This window comes from Geospiza fortis, unplaced genomic scaffold (assembly GCF_000277835.1).
Source record: "Geospiza fortis unplaced genomic scaffold, GeoFor_1.0 scaffold327, whole genome shotgun sequence".
NCBI classification, from domain to species: domain Eukaryota; kingdom Metazoa; phylum Chordata; class Aves; order Passeriformes; family Thraupidae; genus Geospiza; species Geospiza fortis.
In genome coordinates this window covers 1,072,662-1,091,983 of record NW_005054410.1, presented here as the reverse complement: position 1 = coordinate 1,091,983, position 19,322 = coordinate 1,072,662, and positions in this window count along the sequence as shown.

Genomic DNA, 19,322 nt, shown 5'->3' with positions numbered 1-19,322 from the left:
TTTTAATGAAGCTGCAGAGTGAATGCAAATCTACAAGTCCCAGAGCTGGTGTAGCACCACGTAATTTCTAAGTAGCAGTGCCTGAGCAGTCCCCTAGCAGCACACCACAGCTCCTGCTAAAGAACTGAGCACCCTTGTAACACATTTGGTTCTGCACAGCAGCATCCAATCACTCCCTTTAATCTGAGCAGTGCCTTTTGACTTTGTGAGGAACCTAAGTCTGCTGGGGGGGTTGAACTGGAGGCTTTGGGATCCAAAAGCAGCAGCATTATCAATGCCAGCAAAGGCAAACCTCCAGGACCTTTTAGGGGGAGTCCTGAGAGGACTGTAAAAACAGTGAGAGTCTCTCCCTTGCAGGGATACCAGTCATAAAGGATAAACCCCCCCAGCCAGGTTTAACCGTAACAAACAGGGCAGGGAGAAAAACCCACACAGGAAAAAGGGATGCTAAATTATAGAGGAACAGTAGCACATATGTTGTATTCATTCCAGGTCAGAGTTCACATGGAATTAAATCCTGGCAGAGCCTGAGTGCTTTTCAGCTACCATCAGGCCAAATCCTCCCGTCTTTCATGTTTCCTTAAAAAACAGCAAAACTGCCAGGGACTCCCAAATTATTTTTCCCTACTTAGAAGAATAGCTGGAGTGCTAAAATGAGAGGAAGATATGACAGAACTATTCTGGCTTAGTGACAGAGGTTTCTTGGCATATCTTCTTCCCCTTAAAAAGCAGGAAAGTCAGACGCGTAATAGAACGAGCCAAGAGGAGAACAAACATTTCTCATAAAAAGTCAAGGCAAAAGATGTCTTGTTTCCCTGTTTGCTGGGAGGACAGCTTCCCTGGCTGCTGGAAGACTTGGAGACCTTGCACATTGCTTCCCTGGAAAGAGCTGCCCCTTCCCCCACCCTCGTGCTGCTGTCCTGTTCCAGGTGAGATCAGCAGCTCTGAACCCCAGCACACTGGGCTGACGGGAAAGCTGAAAGGCTTTCCTGGGGTTTTTGGCTCACGACCTCTAACTTTTTGGGATGATGCCAAAGTACAGCTCTTTCTGTGCCTGTTGGCTCAGCAGCCCTAAGAGGGTGAACTAAAGCCCAGGCCTCTAAAGGACAATTACTCATTTATGCACATTGAACCTACAACCTTATAACAACCAGGACAAATACAGCACTTCAGGGTCAGACTCTGCTTTTGGGTAAACACAAGGCAAGTAGCACGGAGTGCATGTCATTTAGATGGCTTTGAGCAAGCCCACAAAAAGCACGTGCTTGCACAGAGAAGGGAGCCTTACCCCCACTTGACACCACACAGCAAACATGGCTCTGCCGCGCTCTGTTTCTGTATGGAATTTGTTGCATCAAAAGGGAGAAGCTTTCACTGCCAGCCAGAGCTCTCCAAGAGACGCCCAGGTTCAGGGAACAGAGTTCATGCACTGACAGACAGCCCGATGGCTCCTCAAAACCCCTCTGAAAAAGCTGCACAATAAATAGGGAGCACTTGGACCCAACATTTATGTAGTAATATAAAATACTAACTCCAGCCAGGGTGTGCAGACTTTGCCAAAGCTTGATTGGCGTTAGGTGATTTTGGCACCGTGGCTTATAAAGATTTCAATGGAAACCTGGGCAACTGAAAATTAAGTGTAAAAAATTATAGAGACTGGAATCCACCTTCAAGTCCTTGTGCAGTAGAAGGGGTCAACCAGGTAGCTGCTATTCTAAAGGCAAGGAGGTAAATTTGAAAGCAGCTTGAAAGCTTTGAATAAAGAAATTGTTGGTACAGAAAATACCATGAAACCTCACCTGGCTAACAGCTTATTCTGAACAGCAAAACCAGAGAAGGGAAAAAATGTCAGAGGACACGGGAAACCAAGCAAAAAATATGTAGCTGTCATTTCAGTTAATTTCTGTGTTCGTTATTCATTAAGTCTTTTGTCTACATCTACTGATAAAAGGCTTTAATCTCTACACTTCAATTCCAGATCTCTGTGAATGACAATTTAAGGCATTTTATTTACCCCATATTTTTAAAGATGTGGTAATTAAAATAATCTGTTTTACACTTATTAAAAATAAATTATTGCATATTTTAATGTTTTTCCTCCCTGCAACTTTTTCTTAATTAGTTATTTAAACTGCGTTGAAAATCCCAAGCCAATACATTTCAATATTCATTTTTCTATTTTAATTTTTCAAACAAGAAGAAAAGTTTCCCTCTTTAAGCTGAAAATTCAATTTAAAAAGCAGATTAAATACTCATTGGTGTTATTTTACATCGTTCACAGAGAGCTTTTTTTTTTCTTCAATATTTATTAATGACGACATTCTTGCATGTACACATTATCTTACATCTATTAGCATCTTTTATCTGGAAGGAACTTGGAGAGCTCTAACAAACAGACACTTTTGTAACTACAATCAGGGACTCATTCACTATTCGAACCCAAACCTCCCTGGAACAGAAATCCTTCAACTGTTTAAAAGTCCTCAGCAACACTGCGAAAAGCAGCAACGAGCACCTTAGTGAACATCAGTAGAATTTAGTGCAGCATAGACCCATTGAATTCTATTGAATCTTACCATAAAACACACAAGGTAAATAAATCAGCTATTGAGGCTGATTAGTTATTTGTCCTGTTGGATATCAGGCCTTGTATCCCTAAATAAAGGATTTGCAAACTGCACATTCCCCAATCAGAAATGGCTGCACATACTTTACATAATTTTGTAGCACATACCTTCAATCATGTTGCTGTTTTACCCTCTGAAGAGCGCTGGACTACTTCACTATTAGCAAATAATAACCAAAAATACAACCAAAATCTGGCTGCTATCTCAGCCAAGATCCTCAGCAGATGTCAGCATGTTCTAGGTGTATGACGTGGCCACACAGCAGTGCTAGAGAGGAGGCTTCACAATGATACACATACATATGTACATGGTTTAAACTTAATTGTAATTACAGACTTTGTGAAAACAAAGCTTCAGGGGAAGACAGGGGCTTAATTTCAGCTCAGTTGGAACTGAAGCAATCATTACACAGTGGGGATTGGTACAAAGAATGAACTCAGTATGAAGAAAATGACTGCATTTAAAGGGTCCCTCTACATCTTAAAAAATAAAACAATTTTGCTCTTTCAGTGTCTGTGATTTTCCACCATGACATAGATTTCTTCCAAAGTGAGACACACACCACACTGTGTCTGGCTGGGATAGAGTTAATTTTCTTACATCTACAGACACAAATGCTGAATGTAGCATGTATTTTCTACAATGCAGAAATACGTGTTTTTCATAATATCTAGTTTTCTAAGTAATGTGCTAATAGAACAGCCAGTGTGTCATTTTGGCCCCATGATATTGGTGGTGACTGAAATACTTCTAGTTTGGCCAGCCTGTTTCTAGTTTTCCAGATAGATGCCCAGGCTAAATTTGGGGAGGGGGGTAAGGTGGGTGGAGTTGGTTTAGGGGTGGTTTTATACTGTTTGGTTTTGAATCTGATTTGGGATTTTTGCCCCTTCTATTCCACTGTTTTTCCTTGTGCAGACTGGTGTTTTATTCACGTAGGCAGTAACGAGGTGAAGTATGGAAACACTGCCTTGGCACAGGGTGTTTCCCAACTACCAGCACCATTTTTACTACCTGCACTGTCTAATGCTTCCCTAATAGATATTGTCCTGCTCTTTCACACTAATCATATAGTGGGCAGTGTACATACACCACTCTCTCTTCATCTGGCTTAATCTCTTCAGTGTTTGACTGCTACACTATCTTTCCAGGTCAGAGTTTAATTCCAGGGCAAGATGCCACAAATAAAGATTAAACTTTTACTTAATTGCTGTGAAGAACATTCCAGAGGTACATAAATTCAAAGTTTTTGTGGTCCAATGCCTCCTTCCCAGTTGTCATAGAATTGTTTATGTTGGAAAAGACCTTTAAGATCATTGAGTCCAACCATTAACTCAGCACTGCCAAGGCCACCACTAAACCAAGTCCCCAGGTGCCACATCTGCAGGACTTTTGAATACCTTGAGAGGTGGTGACCAGTGTCAGAAAGAAGCAGCAGTTTTCTCAAGTTCACTTTGGAAAGGAGAAGCAGAGAGAACCCAGTACTTGCCCGCACATCTATCTACAGCAATGCAAACTCCACATCAATCTGACACTCAACACTTCAGCAACAGGAAAATTGGAGCTACATAGCTATGAATTCCTTGTTGGGACTGAAGAGACCTCCCATATCCTGATTAAGTAATCACAGCAATCCTCTTTGCTCATACTCTAAGCACATAGAATAAAGAGCTTTCCTGGTGCCTAGGGCTAAGGGTTAAAGAGCAAGGCAAAAGAACCCTGGCTAAGTTTTGTTCAACTTAGGATGCATTATTCCATATAATTTTCCAGAAGTACACATTGTACTAAACTGGAACAAATGAGGAAATAAGAGATTTATAAATTTATTATATTGCCCAGTAAGTGATGTCTTCTCAGCCATCAGCCTTATTTCCTCTCAAAAATGCATCAGATTCTTTTTCATTCCTGGGGATTTTCTTTCTCTGTAGTTCAAGTGTGATGGTCAAGCCACAGGGAAATGACAGAGCATATTATATCCACAAAAGATATTTTAAAGTCCAACAGCATGCCCAAGTCAATGATTTATTTTACTTTATACGTTCAACATGTTATTCCTGCTTTTAACTACAAATTAACCCTCAATAATTTTGCAAATTCCCTCTGTCTATCTATCTATCTCAAATGTAATACTTGTAAGAGAATGGTAGCTAAAAAAATATGGGTTAGAACTGGACCAAAAGTTTCAGTCTAATGCTACAGATCTGGGTTTAAAGGTTTTGATATCTGCACTGTGACCAACTGTCTGCTCCAGTAATTTTGTGAATTGACAACTTTGAACGAGAGCAGAGATCTGCAGATTCCGTTGCCAAATCAAAGCCAAATATATCAGCTGTCATCATAATGTCTTTATTCACAGAAAGGGGGGCACATTTGTGCACACAGACATTCTATGTACTGCATGCCAACTCTCTATAGGAATTACATTGTTGCAAAGCAGAGCTAGGAAAGCTCTACACTAAGGCTACATCCCTGTGGAAATACTGCATGAAAAGGCTTTTCATTTTTAAAGATAAATTAATTTTTTTGTATAATTGAGTCACACTTTTCATGTAGCACTCAGCCTAGGGATGTCTGCAGGAGAAAAGAACAATATCTTACTAAATCCCTTTTAGGATCATTAAATTTAGATCACAAAACTCTCGCAGGCATGCAATTCCAAACATGTCACAGAAACAAAAGGAGCAACAACAAAAAATGACAAGCTTCTCTTACATTATTTTCCTTCTTTACAATGTTGTTTAAGGTAGCAAAGTGTTAATGAATTCAGTACAATGTATCATGCATTGTGTTAGAACTTTTATATTGTTGAAAAATTGTCATATTTGGCTAGGCAGCTGCATGGAGAAAAAAGCTCTGACAATATCTAATTGAGTCTATTTTTACTGTCTTTCAGATAACATTGTTAGAATTATGTACTGTACATATTTCTTATTTTTAGTTTCATACTCCCTCCCCCCCCTCTTCACAGCCCTTCTCTGCAACAGTATTTTATTACTGCTTATATAAATCCAGGTCATTTTCACAAAAAAAAAAAAAAAAGAGTGAGTCCTATTCTGTAATATTGAAATGGGGCTACAAGCTGTTATGTAAATCACTATTAATAACAGAGTATTCAGGACATGTGCCTCTAAAAAGCTGGTCCTTCTTTAGAAGGCTGACTGGGACACAAAGGCTTCGAGCTCTGTCTCCTACATTATCATGGGATTCCTGGGCATTTTTGAGCTGAGCATCTCGTACCTCACTTGCACTTTTTAGTAAAATGGGAATAGCAGAATATTTCCTTTGGTGTTTTCTGCCTTTGGAAACAAAGAGTGCTTCAATGCAAAGCCTGCCTGGGATCCTTTCAGCACAACAACCTTTCATCTCTCATCCTTACCCAATCAGCCTATTCACTTGGGATTTTTCATGAGTTTCCCAAGCCCCCACAGCCTTGTAGGAAAATCAGGTAGGTAGGTTAGTCACACAGACAGAACAATTTTCTTCAAGTATAGAGGAGGAATGTCTTGAGCCTCATCCTTTGCAATAGCCTGGTTAAGAATGTGGCAGGACACTAAGCAGGGACTGTCAGAAAGTCTTTTTAAGAGGAATCAAATTGTCTGGGGCAGCACACACCAAGTAGCACCACCACTGATGAAGGCCAGGAGCAGAAAATTACTCCTCTGCACAGCCAGCCAAGAGGACTGGATCTTCAACCTTTGCAAATGGAAATAACATAGCCTGCTTCCATGCAGGAGAACTGCACACCAAACTAGATAAAGCAGACAGGGGAAATAGCCTCAGGTCTCCACATAGAAATGCACTTGTTTGAAAATACTACTGTTGAAGAGAAATTACTTTAAAAATATCCCACAAATTAAAAACAACATAAAACTTCACACCAACATCATCCCCATTCCCCACAATTGTTGTTTAAATATTATTTTATACCCAAGAGCTCAAGAAATAGACTTCTGGGGACAAAACTCTTCATGAAAATTTCAACCAGCCGTGATCCAAGAGAGTATTTTGCTATGTGTACAGTAGGGACACTACCAATAAATGGGTTTCACTAGGCTTTGGAGGAAAACATTGTACTGAGAAGAAAAAGAATTATTTCAGAGACAAGGTACGGGAGAAGAAAGTAAGCAAATGGGACCTTCAAGATAGGAAAGAAAACCACATCACTAAAAATACCCCAAAACCACCAAAAAACACTTCTCTGTGTCTTTGGTTAGCTCCTGTTGACACCACCAAGATTTCTCCCTCCATTCCAAAACTTAGAGAAAAATACATCCTCTTGAAATCTGAATTACATACATTTATGTGGGTAAAATGAAACACTGAACAAAAAGTTAAAATTCCAGAAACTGAAACTAGTGCATTTAGTAGAAAAACTAAACTTTTCCTTTCTATTACTTTTTTCCTCCCAACAATAGAAACATTGAGTTTAGGATGAAAAGCAAGGTACCATTTTGCAGAGGACTGACAAAGTAAAATACATATTCTCTATACTTTTCCCTTAGCCCTTACCTTCCAATTCTGTCTCCATAAAAATATATTTTATTATTTTTCTGCATGACACCTCAGAGTCTCATGATAGGAACCTAATACCGAGGCATTGTTCTGAGTGATTTAAGCTTGTGTAAGCTTTTAGGTGCCCATGGGGCACTGATTATTAGAGAAAAAGAAGTGAAAAAAAGGAATGAAAATAGAACTTGGAAAGCATGGCATTCTCAGGGAAGAATAGTTGGGATCTAATGAGGAGCTGTGCCTGTGAAACCTAATGGCCAGAACAGAATTGGCCATTCAGGGGGACTTACTCAAAATAGTTCTTAGAGCAGGTTTAACAGCAGAAGTGCTCCAAACCAATATAAAGTGCAGCTGCAGATACAAGTAACAAATGCATGAGTTAGTAGGACCTGCTCCTCTGTTACAGATGCCCAGAGGCTATGGTCAGACATCCAGGATATGAAAATGGATACACCATATAATCAAGATCATAATGCCCACAGCATACACTTCCATTTAGCCTGAAGGCTTCTGAAAGTACAGGGAAAAGTGTGGTCGATTATGGGAACTGGCATTATGTATGTATGGCCAAAGAGAGCAAAACTCTCTAATATGATAACACCACTTTTCATTTTTCATGAGTTTCCTGATTTACAGTGCATAACATACTGGTTTGAGCAGATGGATTTATGAATCAATTGGCTTGTGCACAAACTTGTCCATTATCAAAAAAAAAAAATCAGTATAATTTTCATGTGTGGATCTACACAAAACTCAAAATGGAATGCCACCAACTTTGCAGGCTGAACTATGACAACCTTAATAAAGGTTCTGCCCATGCACCTCTGCCACCAGAGGTGAGGACTGGGTCTCACATGAAAAGTTCTTAAAAAAACCTAATTAAATCTGCTTGACTACTACCACTTACTGTCTAGAGTTACTATGTGGCTGCATATAAAATAGCAACTGCTAATGACAAAAACCCAGAAATCTTAGTAAAGGAAGTTTCCACTTTCTGAATGCAAGATGAGCTGTAGCCTCATAATGATTGCTATGACATTTATTATTAATCGCATATTTTTGGAAATAAATTACTATTTTGAGGGAGGTTTTGTGCAACATTCAGTCTAACCCTTACCTGTCTACAGTTCATACTCATGTTTGCAGTTTAACATGGGAAAATAAGTATAATATGGTCATTTTCTGTTCAGTTCCAAGCTAGACACACGATAACCATATGCACAAACCCCTGCAGAAACACAGAATGTGGGAGTGCTACCTGGACTATCAGCTCCTGGCGTCACAGGCAGACACTTCACATATATTCTTCCAGAAGGGGCTAAATCTCCATCTTGGTAACTGCACCTTTGGTCCACAGGGCTCATGGCAGGGGATTCTAGTCTCCACTGCTCTGACAGTGAGTTTAGTTCCTGATTTTAAACCTGAATTTACTCATGGCCAGCTCATCCCGTTTGTTCCAGAGTGTTCAGTGCTCTGGAAGCTTCACTTCCTCTACTGTTAAATTTTTCTCCCTCTTCTTTCCTTCCTGTTTCCCTGCTGTCCTTGAGAGTTTCTTGGGTAAATTACTGTTTGCAAGGACCTACTTGACAACAAATGATTCATTTCCATTTTGCACAATTATGCAAGTAATTTATTTAAGGATCCTGTTGAATGTGTGTACACATAACACACACAATTGTTACTAGTTACTGAATTATCAAACAGCTCAACATGACACAAGCCAAAATAGAGACTTTATTTTTGTGTCAGTAAGAACACTTACACTCACTAAAATGGGAAAAACTTTTTTTTGGTCTTAGTTCTGTTTATGGCAAAGTCTGACTTCAGGGTGGTTTCCTACCACAGTGGAGTCACAGAAACAAAGACTCTTCTCGGAATTATCTCTCCTTCTGGCAATTGTCAAAGAAAATACACTGAAATAACACACCATTCATTTGCCCCAGCACGTGTCATGCAAGCAGCTCTTACTGCAGTTGCAGCCCTGGGCCAATGCTCAGATCTGTGAATAAGTTCCTGACACAAGTGTCAGTCCCACAGCATCCTTCATTTTGAGAACTACCTTTAATAAAATTAGCAGAGACTGACTGTACATTCTTCTCTCTCTAAATACTGAAAAATCATTACAAGGAAAAAAGAACATCCATAAAGTGGCAAAGGTTCAAAGAAGCATCTATAACAGGATGTAACCATTTCGCTATTATGGTCCCTGCTTGTAACCCTGGAAACTAACTGGTAGGACATGAAAGATGTACTAGAAAGTAAACTCAACTCTAAAACATCAGAAGCAAAGTTGAACTTCATTAGCCAGTGTACAAGCCATCTTGAAAATATGGAAAAATTAAGCCTTGTGCATGGTTTGAGGCTTTATGAAATTTACACCCTTAATATTTAAAATTATGCAATTGCTGCAAGGCCTCCCTCTATCTCTTTTGGAAAGTCTAAAACAAAACTTTCATTAAAGGAGACTGCAAGCTTGCCTGTGGAGCCAAATAATTTCCTCATATCCCATTTGAGAAAGCTCTTATTTTACAGGTCAGCTCTGCTTACCACACATGCCCATTTTGTAAGGGATACAACTCGTGCCAGCTAGACAAGTGGATGGGATGCAATAGAATAAAGAGATTATCCTGGTAATTTGGGAGAAAGGAGTTAATCTGACAGGTCCATCTGATTAGAAAAATGTATATTTTACATTTTGAGAATTACTTCATTTCTCCCATTACAGTTGCTTTTCCTTTTTTTGTTCTTTCTTCTGTTCACATTCCCCTCTTCTAAGGCAATACTCTTGTCCTGACTCTGTACACTCTGTATTGTCCCCCTTCCTCCCTGACATGTGCTGTCTCACTGGAGACACTCATTTTCCTGCCCTTCTCTCTCTTTCAAGTGATTCCCACACAAGTGAGTCCTCCTTCCAGGAGCATCTCACTCCCACCATGCAGGGAAGGGCATTCAGACCAATAACCACCTTTCATCACACACAGAGCACGAAAACCCCTCTGGATTTCACTCTGACATTCTCCACACCAGGTCTCTGGATGTGCCCAGCACTGGGGTGTCCCATGCAGTGTGAAGGTCTCAGAAAGACTTTTTCTCCTACAGGCCAGGTCCTTCCCTGCCAGGATGGAGAGCAAGTAAGAGTACATGATATTATATACATGATATTATATCAGTGCTGCTTTGATTCACCAGATTCCCCAGATATGGAGCCAGAAATAAACCCCAATTGTGCTCTTCGACCAGAGGTCTTACAGCCCACAGAAGGGGTTCCCAAATCACCCTCCAAAACTCAGTAAGAGTTTTGGAGTGTATTTTCTAAATGTAGGAATTTTTCCACAGAGGGCAGCCCAAGAAAGAGAAGGAAAACCCAACACCCTTCCATCAAACCACAAATTCTGCTCCTCTGAAGTGAGAACAGACTTCAGTCTCAGGCTATCATATTTGATGGCCCTAGAGATCATTGACCAAACGCAGACTACAACTGTTGTAGCATTCTCTCTTCTCATATCCCCTCTTCTCACCAGGAGATGCTCTGTGTACTGGAGCTTACATAGAATAAAACCCCTCTGTGCTCTCTGTGGCTGCATCCAGATGAGGTGGCTTTTGTCCCTTTCTGCTGCTTGAAAACAAAGCAAAGAATCTTCCCTATTTATTGATTTCCAGAACCCTAAAGGTTTTGAAATAATGCCTTTGCCTTTCAGGCCAGAAGGGTTGGAAGCCACGGCACAGGAAACTGGCAACAAAGAAAATATTTTTTGAAAGCATTCACTCAGCAATTCAGAATCGATCTGCAGAGTGTGTTCCACTTGTGCTTGCTTTTCACAGCCATAAGAGCAAGAAAGCTCTTTTTGCACTCATGCCCTGCCTAAGGGCTGGGAGGCTGCAGGCTGTGGCCTCATGCACTGTGCACACCCCAGCTCGTAGGGCAGCCTGGCAGAGTTGGTGCCTTTGCACAGAAAGGAGCCAAGGCCTGGGTGAGAAATCCACCCTGGTTAAAGTGGAAAAGCAAACAAAAAGGTCATGTGTTAGGGAATTTCTGTAAATCAGGACCATGCTCTCTCAGATAAGAAAGAAAGGGGAAAAGGCAGATGAACCTTTCCTTACATCACCCGTTGGTTTATACCTGGTACTTCAAACAAAAAATTACAGCATGGAAACACACATCTGCCCCAAGGCAAGTAAGGGAATAACCATCTGTTTAACCCCTAATCAAGGCCAGCTCAAATTGCTCTATCACATCTACAACATGCAATCAACCACAGAAAATAAGTTATCTCAATGATCTCCTGTAAACTTCACATTTTCTGTTGTAATCTGAAAAGACTGCCAAGATACTGTTTGTTTATTTCCTAACACTGCTTCAATGGACCTTCCACAGAAGAAAAAACCAAGCAAGCAACCCTTTCCCTGGTCACAGAGCAGACAACTTCCTCACTTCTGGAATGCAGGACCCCAAACTTCCTTGACATATCTCCTGCACATTGAGACAAAACAGCACAGGAAGGAATAGCTGTTTGACCTCTCTCTCTACTGACAATAAGCACAACAAACATATGGGATGTATCTCTGTGGTGAGAAAAGCAGACAAATTCTTAATTTATTTCATGTTATCAGAGGCTGGAAGCATTCTGTGACTTAAAGGTCCCCTAAAAACTCAGGCTTTTGTTAAGAGATTATTTTATCACCATGGAAAGAAATGCATTCAGAGATCTGTTGCCCTGAGACTTAGGAGAAGTGTCAAGTTACAACTATCTTCAGGAAATTAGAATCAAAAGGAACTCAAAAGTACAGCTTCTCAGAATCCATTTCCCTCCTTGAAAATTTCTAGAGAAAAAGAGGAAAAGTGTGCAGATTTCAATTTTTTTAAAAATAGATATTTCTCTAACTAGTCATCCAAGACTCCATGGCAGGAATATTTGACAGCACTCTCTCATCTTTGCTCTGCAAGTCTTTATACCATGACCATGGCACATCAGAGACCTTCATCCTTCACAGCTGCCACTCTTTTTCAGTAACCATTACTGAAAACATAATATTGTAATAAAAATAAAATATAATATAAGTATAAAATATAATATATGAATATTGTAATAAATAAAAAAATCAAACTATGCCATCACTGGAAAGGCCCACTGAAGAGTTGGACATGTGAACTTCCATTGCAGCAACCTATTTGTAGGCACCTGATCTTCAAGGTGGAATCCATAACCTTAAATTATACCTCTGGGTAATGAGTAAGGGAAGGCAATCTTATCAAAAAGAGTGTCTTCAAAATAAGTGTCACTGTGCAGGGAGCTGCTAAAGCCATGGAAGGGGGTGTTTGCTCACTTTCTGCAGCTATTGCAGTGTAAAGTCCCAGGAGATGGGGAGAGGCTTCCATCCATGGGGATCCCCATTGCAGATGGGCTCATTACCCATATATAAAATATTGAGTGTGACACCTACGTATTCTGCTGCATCATTTGTCACACAAATCCAAGCCAAGTCTCTTGTACTCTTTCTGACTATGCTGCAGAGGTTCTTGGCATCCCATTAACACTATTACTTGGTATTTTTCTTTACGTTTGTTCCCTCTGTTGGCCTAAGAAACATCAATGTGACAAACAACTAACAAAAAGTCATTTCAAACAGGTTAATTTCTACATTTGCATCTACTCATAAAGCTTCCTGTTTTTACAGAAAACAAAGTCTTCATTAAAATTCCATGAAACAGCAATTGTTGTCAACAACTGTAATGGAATTTCAGAAGATGTGCTGTTTCTCAGGAGAGTCTAAGTCATAGGCCTAAACTTTGTTATCAGCTCTAGAAGGACAAACCAGAAACCATTTAAACAAACCTGAATTTATGCTTTCTTTCTGACAAATTGTGACTATGCAGAAAGATCTTTTTAATGCTTTGCTGCTACCACCATAATTAACATCACAGATGTTCACTCAGATTTACAGCAACGCAATTGTAATTTTCACCATATCAAAAATACAATATCGTACTTCCTACTCATCCTCTGGCCACAGCATGACCACAAATGAAAAAGAAGAGAGGAAAAAAAAAAGAAAAACAAAAACCAAAACCCCGTTATGGGATCTGTCTCCTTGGGAAAAGGCTGGAATTTCAAGTCTTGGCACTATTTATGCATGCTGTGATTTCTTATGCAGAGTCTCTACAGCATGAAAAAGCCTACATCAAATATGACCATCTTCTGAAGATTCTGTGTGGGTTTTGAAAAATCACTTTGCACATTCCAGTGCTCGTAGGTACCCACACTGAGTTATGAATAACTCCCAACATGTCTCAAAGCCAGTAAGCCTCTGGCACTACTTCAGGATATTCCTGGCAAGAGAGAGTTTTCCTACAACCTTCATATTAGACTCAGGTAACATTTTGGAAAAGGATATTCTACCTACTGAGCAATTTATTATTTTTTTTTAGGAAGGGGTCACCCAAAGCACTCTTCTTCGTATATAGAGATATGCAAATAGATTTTTATCCTGGTTTCCCCAGAAAATAAGGCTGATGCAATCACATTTGTTTATCTGTTTTTCAGCAAAGCTTCCCTACTCAGCACATTTGCAAGTAGAACTAGTATCAAAGACATGTTGAGTGAAAACAGGCTGTCAATAGAAGGAAAAGTTCCAGGCTGGGCTTGTGCACTGGTCCCTAGAAAAGTTTACACTCAGGAGACCAAAATAATTTTCTCCTGTTAAAAAAATATGGATGATAACCCTAGAGTAAAAACAGGGGATCTTTCCAAGCCATGGGAAAATGTCAGATTTCACTGACAAGCACTTTTTGCAGTTCCACTGCAAACCAGTCCACAATCATTCCTGTACTCCTGAAATTATTTGGTTTCAGCTTTCATGTTGTTCTTTTGTATCAGAGTAGCACAGCAATATTAGAGCTCAGAAACAGCATGTTCTTGGTGTACTTGGGCATGTCTGTGCGCTTGCAAAGCTACTTCTTTGTTTTGGGTTTTGTTCCCCATTTGGAAAGAGAATTTGCACCAGATCCACCAAGAAGCAATCTGGGCAGACAGGTCCTGTGCATCAACCTCATTTATTACACAGGCCTCTAGGAGACAGCCCACATCTTCTAGTTCCTTTATGCATAAACATTTTCTGATGATCTGTTTTTATAAAACGTATTTCAGTGACACTACAACTGGGCAATGCTCTCAGGCATGAGGTGTGATTTTTGGGGAGTCCTGTGCAGGGCCACAAGTTGGGTTCAAACACTCTGATGGATCCCTTCCAGCTCAGCATATTCTATGATTCTGTGACCTTTCTTCTTTCTCAGTCAATGTGGTAAAATCAGTATAACTTGACTTCCAAAAAGCAAGGCACAACACTAGTATTTTATAGCATAGAGGAGAAAGAATCAAGAGCCTTAATTCACTCTTAAATCCAGTTTAGAGCTCTGAAAATACATCTATATTTGCACTATGTTCTGGTTTTGCAGATAAGTGATAAAAACTCAGTTTTCTTCATGCTTTCAGCTGATGGTAGGCAGATTTTACATGGTTTTCTTCATCTGATTCTTACTTTAAAAATATATATATATATCTCCAGGAATGAATGAGAGCATTAGCCTCCACACATTCTGTACTTTATGCTATTTACTACTGGATAGCCCTGGAATATTTGCAGCTGGCTGTACTGTGTTTTGTACAATGTAGCTCTTTATCATGTTTTTTATCAAAGAACTGTGGTTTAGCACAGAATGAAGCAGAGATGCATTGAAGCTGTAATGTGGTTCAGGTTACCAGATTGCATTTTTGATGATTTGGTATTAAAGTGCTCAACATACACACACACACAAAAAAAATCAACATTTAAGAAATGCAAGTGAGAAAAGCTCTAAAGGGAGACTGTATAAACTATACCATTATGGAGATTTTGCCTTACTTTCTATATTAAAACAAGTAGCTTTGAATCAATACAAGCGACTCTCCCTATTATTTTCTTTCTGAGGCAAATCTTACACTAAACTTTTGCTAGCAGAAAGTCAGGGGTGTGAGGACATGGGATTTGCAACCAGCACAGCTGTGCTGGCAAAAGGCCCTAACATAGATGTGGTTTTACTGGCAAAATTGAACTTTTGCCAGCACAGCTAATTTCTCTCTTGGGAATTAGTTTTGCCAGTACAGCTGCGTCCAGACTCAGGATCACGGAGTTAGAGACATTTACAGAGCTGCCTTCCAAGCATGGGCACACTCTCAGTCTCAGCAGAACACTGGTTTGTCAACACCTTGGGCTGATATTGCAACCATGGCTGTCTAACAAGGAAACAATCCACCAAAGACTTACCTGGCTCCTCCAATGCTGCTTCCAGGGCCATGAAGCTCACTCATTTTTTCTCTCCTTTCTTACTTGTCCTGACTCCTTGCTTAGGGGTAACCCAGAACACTAACTAATTGAGAAGTTAAATTATCCTATTACCACTTCCCTTTCTGGCAACATCAAGCACATCACCTTCTCCCCATTCCCTTAATCCTCCATGAAGCCTTTGTGTTCCTCAGCTCAGCTCTGATTTCAGCTGATGCCTGTGATAAAAATTGCTATCAGCTGCAGTTCCATCACCTTGTTATGGTCCTTGCACAGCTGCCCGTCTCTCATCCTGAAGGACTTCTGCAGCATGGCATTTCTTATGTGCTGCTGAAAGTGCTGATCTACTACCACCTACATGCCCTTATTCAGCTTTTCTGTCTTTCTCAAGCATTACTGCCACCAGCTTGCAGTCCTCTTTCAAACTGGGATCTCTCCTTTTCCTGTGGGAAACAACTGTGGCTCCTGCACCAGACATCAGGCAGGACTGCTCCCCCTGCACATTTAACGCAGTTAAACTCTGCTTTAGTCAGAGTGCAACTTTTGCAGTTGAATGATACAGAATATAATTTCCCCTGTGCCTCTTCATCACTAAAAATCTGAATAAGTTGCTCCACACCAGTGTTTGCAGAACAGTATTTTGATTTTTCAGTAATTCCTCTATACTTAACCTTCAGTTAAAAAAAAACCCACCATGATACTACTCCTGCTGGTAAGGGAGAAAGACCAATCATAAAGTAAAGGATTATTTTACACCAAAATAAGTCCAAAAAGTGGGAATGTTCTGTTTTCTACCACTACTGAGAGCAGACTCTAGTGAAAATGGAAAGCTGTCTTAAAAAGAGATTTCAGCATCTTAAGCAGTTGGCAGCAGGAAAACAATGACACTATTAAAATATTCAATGTTTTTCCTTGAAATACTATTTTTAATGCTTCTATATTATTTATCTGATTTAAGCAACCACAAAATACACCACCTTTTAAAAAAAATGTTGTGTTCTTTCTTGTGGTTTAAACTGACCAGTTTAAATATTTAACTTGAAGTTTTGATAACCAGAGAAGTGGGAAACTATAATTCCTAGCATCCTTTGAGGACACCTGCTTTTGGGTTTGGTGTCATACACAAACACACAGGCAACAATTAAATTCCAGCAGGGCACTTCGTTTTGTGTCAGCCACCACTGAGAGTGGCACAGCCAGCATCTCCAAAGAGCTCCCATACTCAGCAGCTGTAGAGCTGCTCTGCAAACATGCTCAAAAGGTTGCTTTGTTAAAGTCGCTCAGCACAGCAAACAAATGCCTTGGTTGCTGATGTCCTCAAACAAACAAAATCAACAAGATGCATTGATAAAGAGTAAAAGTCTTGAGCAAGATTTGAAAATACATCAAGTAGTTAATAAAAGGCAGTTCAAAAAAATATATTTTTCCTCCTATCCCAGATATGTCATTGTAGGTAATTTACAAAATTGTTCCTTAAGAGATCAAATTAAACTTCAGAAATCTCATAAAGAATTTCTGAGGAAATTATTTTCCTCAGAAATAAAGTATGAAGTATAAAAAAACAAAAAGAAATTAAGAATAAAGTATAAAACATAGAGAATTCAGCTCTGATGCCAAGCACCTTGCATCGGTTTTGGCACAGGGGTACAGAGATGACGGAATAGTACTTGCCCTGACCTTGCAATTTTTATCACCATGACTAGGATAATCTCCCAGGAGATGAGCAAAGTGTTTACACATCATCTGGATGTGAACTGGCAAGGAGAGCCAGCCCCTCAGTGAGGCTGTACTGATCCTGAAAGGCAGCTGGAGGCACCATCTGCAATGGGGATCCCCATGGATTGAAGCCTCTCCCCATCCCCTGGGACCTGACACTGGAATAGCTGCAGAACAGGAGCAAACACCCTTCCCTGGCTTCAGCAGCTCCCTGCACAATGACTGTTATTTTGAACACTGTCTTTTTGAGAAAACTGACTTTCCTTAGTCACTACCCAGAGGTATAATTTAGGGTTATGGACTCCACCTTGAAGATCAGGTGCCTACAAATTGATTGCTGCAATGGAATTTCACATGTCCAACTCTTCAGTGGTCTTTCTAGTGATTGCATTGTTTGATTTTTGTTTATTACAATATTCACATATTACATCTGCCTCTTTCAAATTGCTGCCATATAATCTTGACCTTAGCTCTGCCTTTCAGCAGTGTTTTTTCAGAGAAGCCCCACAGTTATTTAATATCCAAACAAAAGCAGTAAACAAGCGCAAGGAAAAGCCTGCAATGCTATTATTTGCTATTATTATTATTTGCTATTTAGTATTGGCATTGAAAAAATCTTATTCATTTTGGAAGCTATTAACTAATTTGCTAAACACACCAGCAGCTAGTTGGTTATCAGTGAGGCTTATAGCACTTTCAGATATTACAGCAAGCACATAAGACTACCACACTGCACAGGTAAATCTGGCCTTTAAAACGTAAATCTATTTTCTTCTCCCTTTTTTTGTAAACAATGGAGTTTGTTCTAATTCCATTGTGCATGTGCTTTACAGAGCACATGCACAATGGAGTTAGAACAAAGCCGGTTCCCCTATTTGATTTTTTTACTTTTTAATTTATTTTTTTTATGCTACCAAGCAGTGATTATGTAGCCTTGAAGACTTAAAAACCAAGGGAAATCATCCAAAAAATCTACCAGGAAAAACACTGTGTGCTATGTGTATCTTGCCCTCCACACCCTGGAGCTCTTAGAACAGAATGTGATGCTGTGTTTTCTTTAGCCCCAGGAAAAGGGCACAGAGAGAGTCACAGAGGCTCAGCTTGGGAATCCTCCACTCAGAGTTCTCCAGGCTACTGGCCTGGGCTGGGCTGTGAACAGCTTGGCTTTATCACACTTTCTTTTCTCCAGATTTAGTGAAGATGCACAACTGCTACCAAGTAACAGTTATTCAGTGTTTTAAATGCTTTCCATTACGCATTGTCAAAACCGTTTGAGGAAACTAAACATATTATAATGTTGTGCGATTTGGTTTGTTTTGTTGGGTATTTCTTTTTTTTTAGGCAAGTTTTCATTCATATTAATTTCAAAGAAATTAAGGCACTGATTTATCAATTCTTAGATATTTATTTCTAACTTAAATAAAAAAAATACTGCATGTCCAGAGAGGATATTCTGCCTTTTTGGAGGGTAAAATGAAAAGTTGAATTCTAGCTTAAAGTTCACCAGTTCATCAATTTATGGTTTTTTGGCTATGTGAAAATGCACATTTGATTACATATAGCTTACCACATGGGACAGGTAAGGACAGACACGTAGTTCAGACCAAAAAATACCAACAGATTTTTGATAAATCTAGGACTTTTTACATGCATTTGTGAGAGAGTCTCACACAAGACACACCCGCAGTAGCAACCATATATTCCTCAAGTATCTTAAAAGTACAGGCTGCAGATTCAATTTCTCCTGAGCTTTGCACTTCTCAGCTATTGTCAATTTGCATCACAAGCATAAAGTTATTTAATATACAAAAGCTTTAATGCTCTTTCCACATCATATAACAACACATGTTTATCTGAGTACTAAATAAAAGCTTTCAGAACTTTAAAGTGACTTTATGAATTGTATGTACCATAAAATAAACATTAGAGTATAATAATATTCTGTAATTTGGAAAACAGCAACAGAAACCAGTAGAAGACAAAAGAACAAATGCTTGAATAATCTGCTGCATGTCAGAAACCTTAAATTAATTTATGCAATAATGTAAGCACATTGATGTTAAGGTAATATGGAGGACATAAATTATACATTATTATTGTCAGTTCTAGCACTTATCTTAGTGGTATGTCAAAATAAATCCTGATGTGTTAATA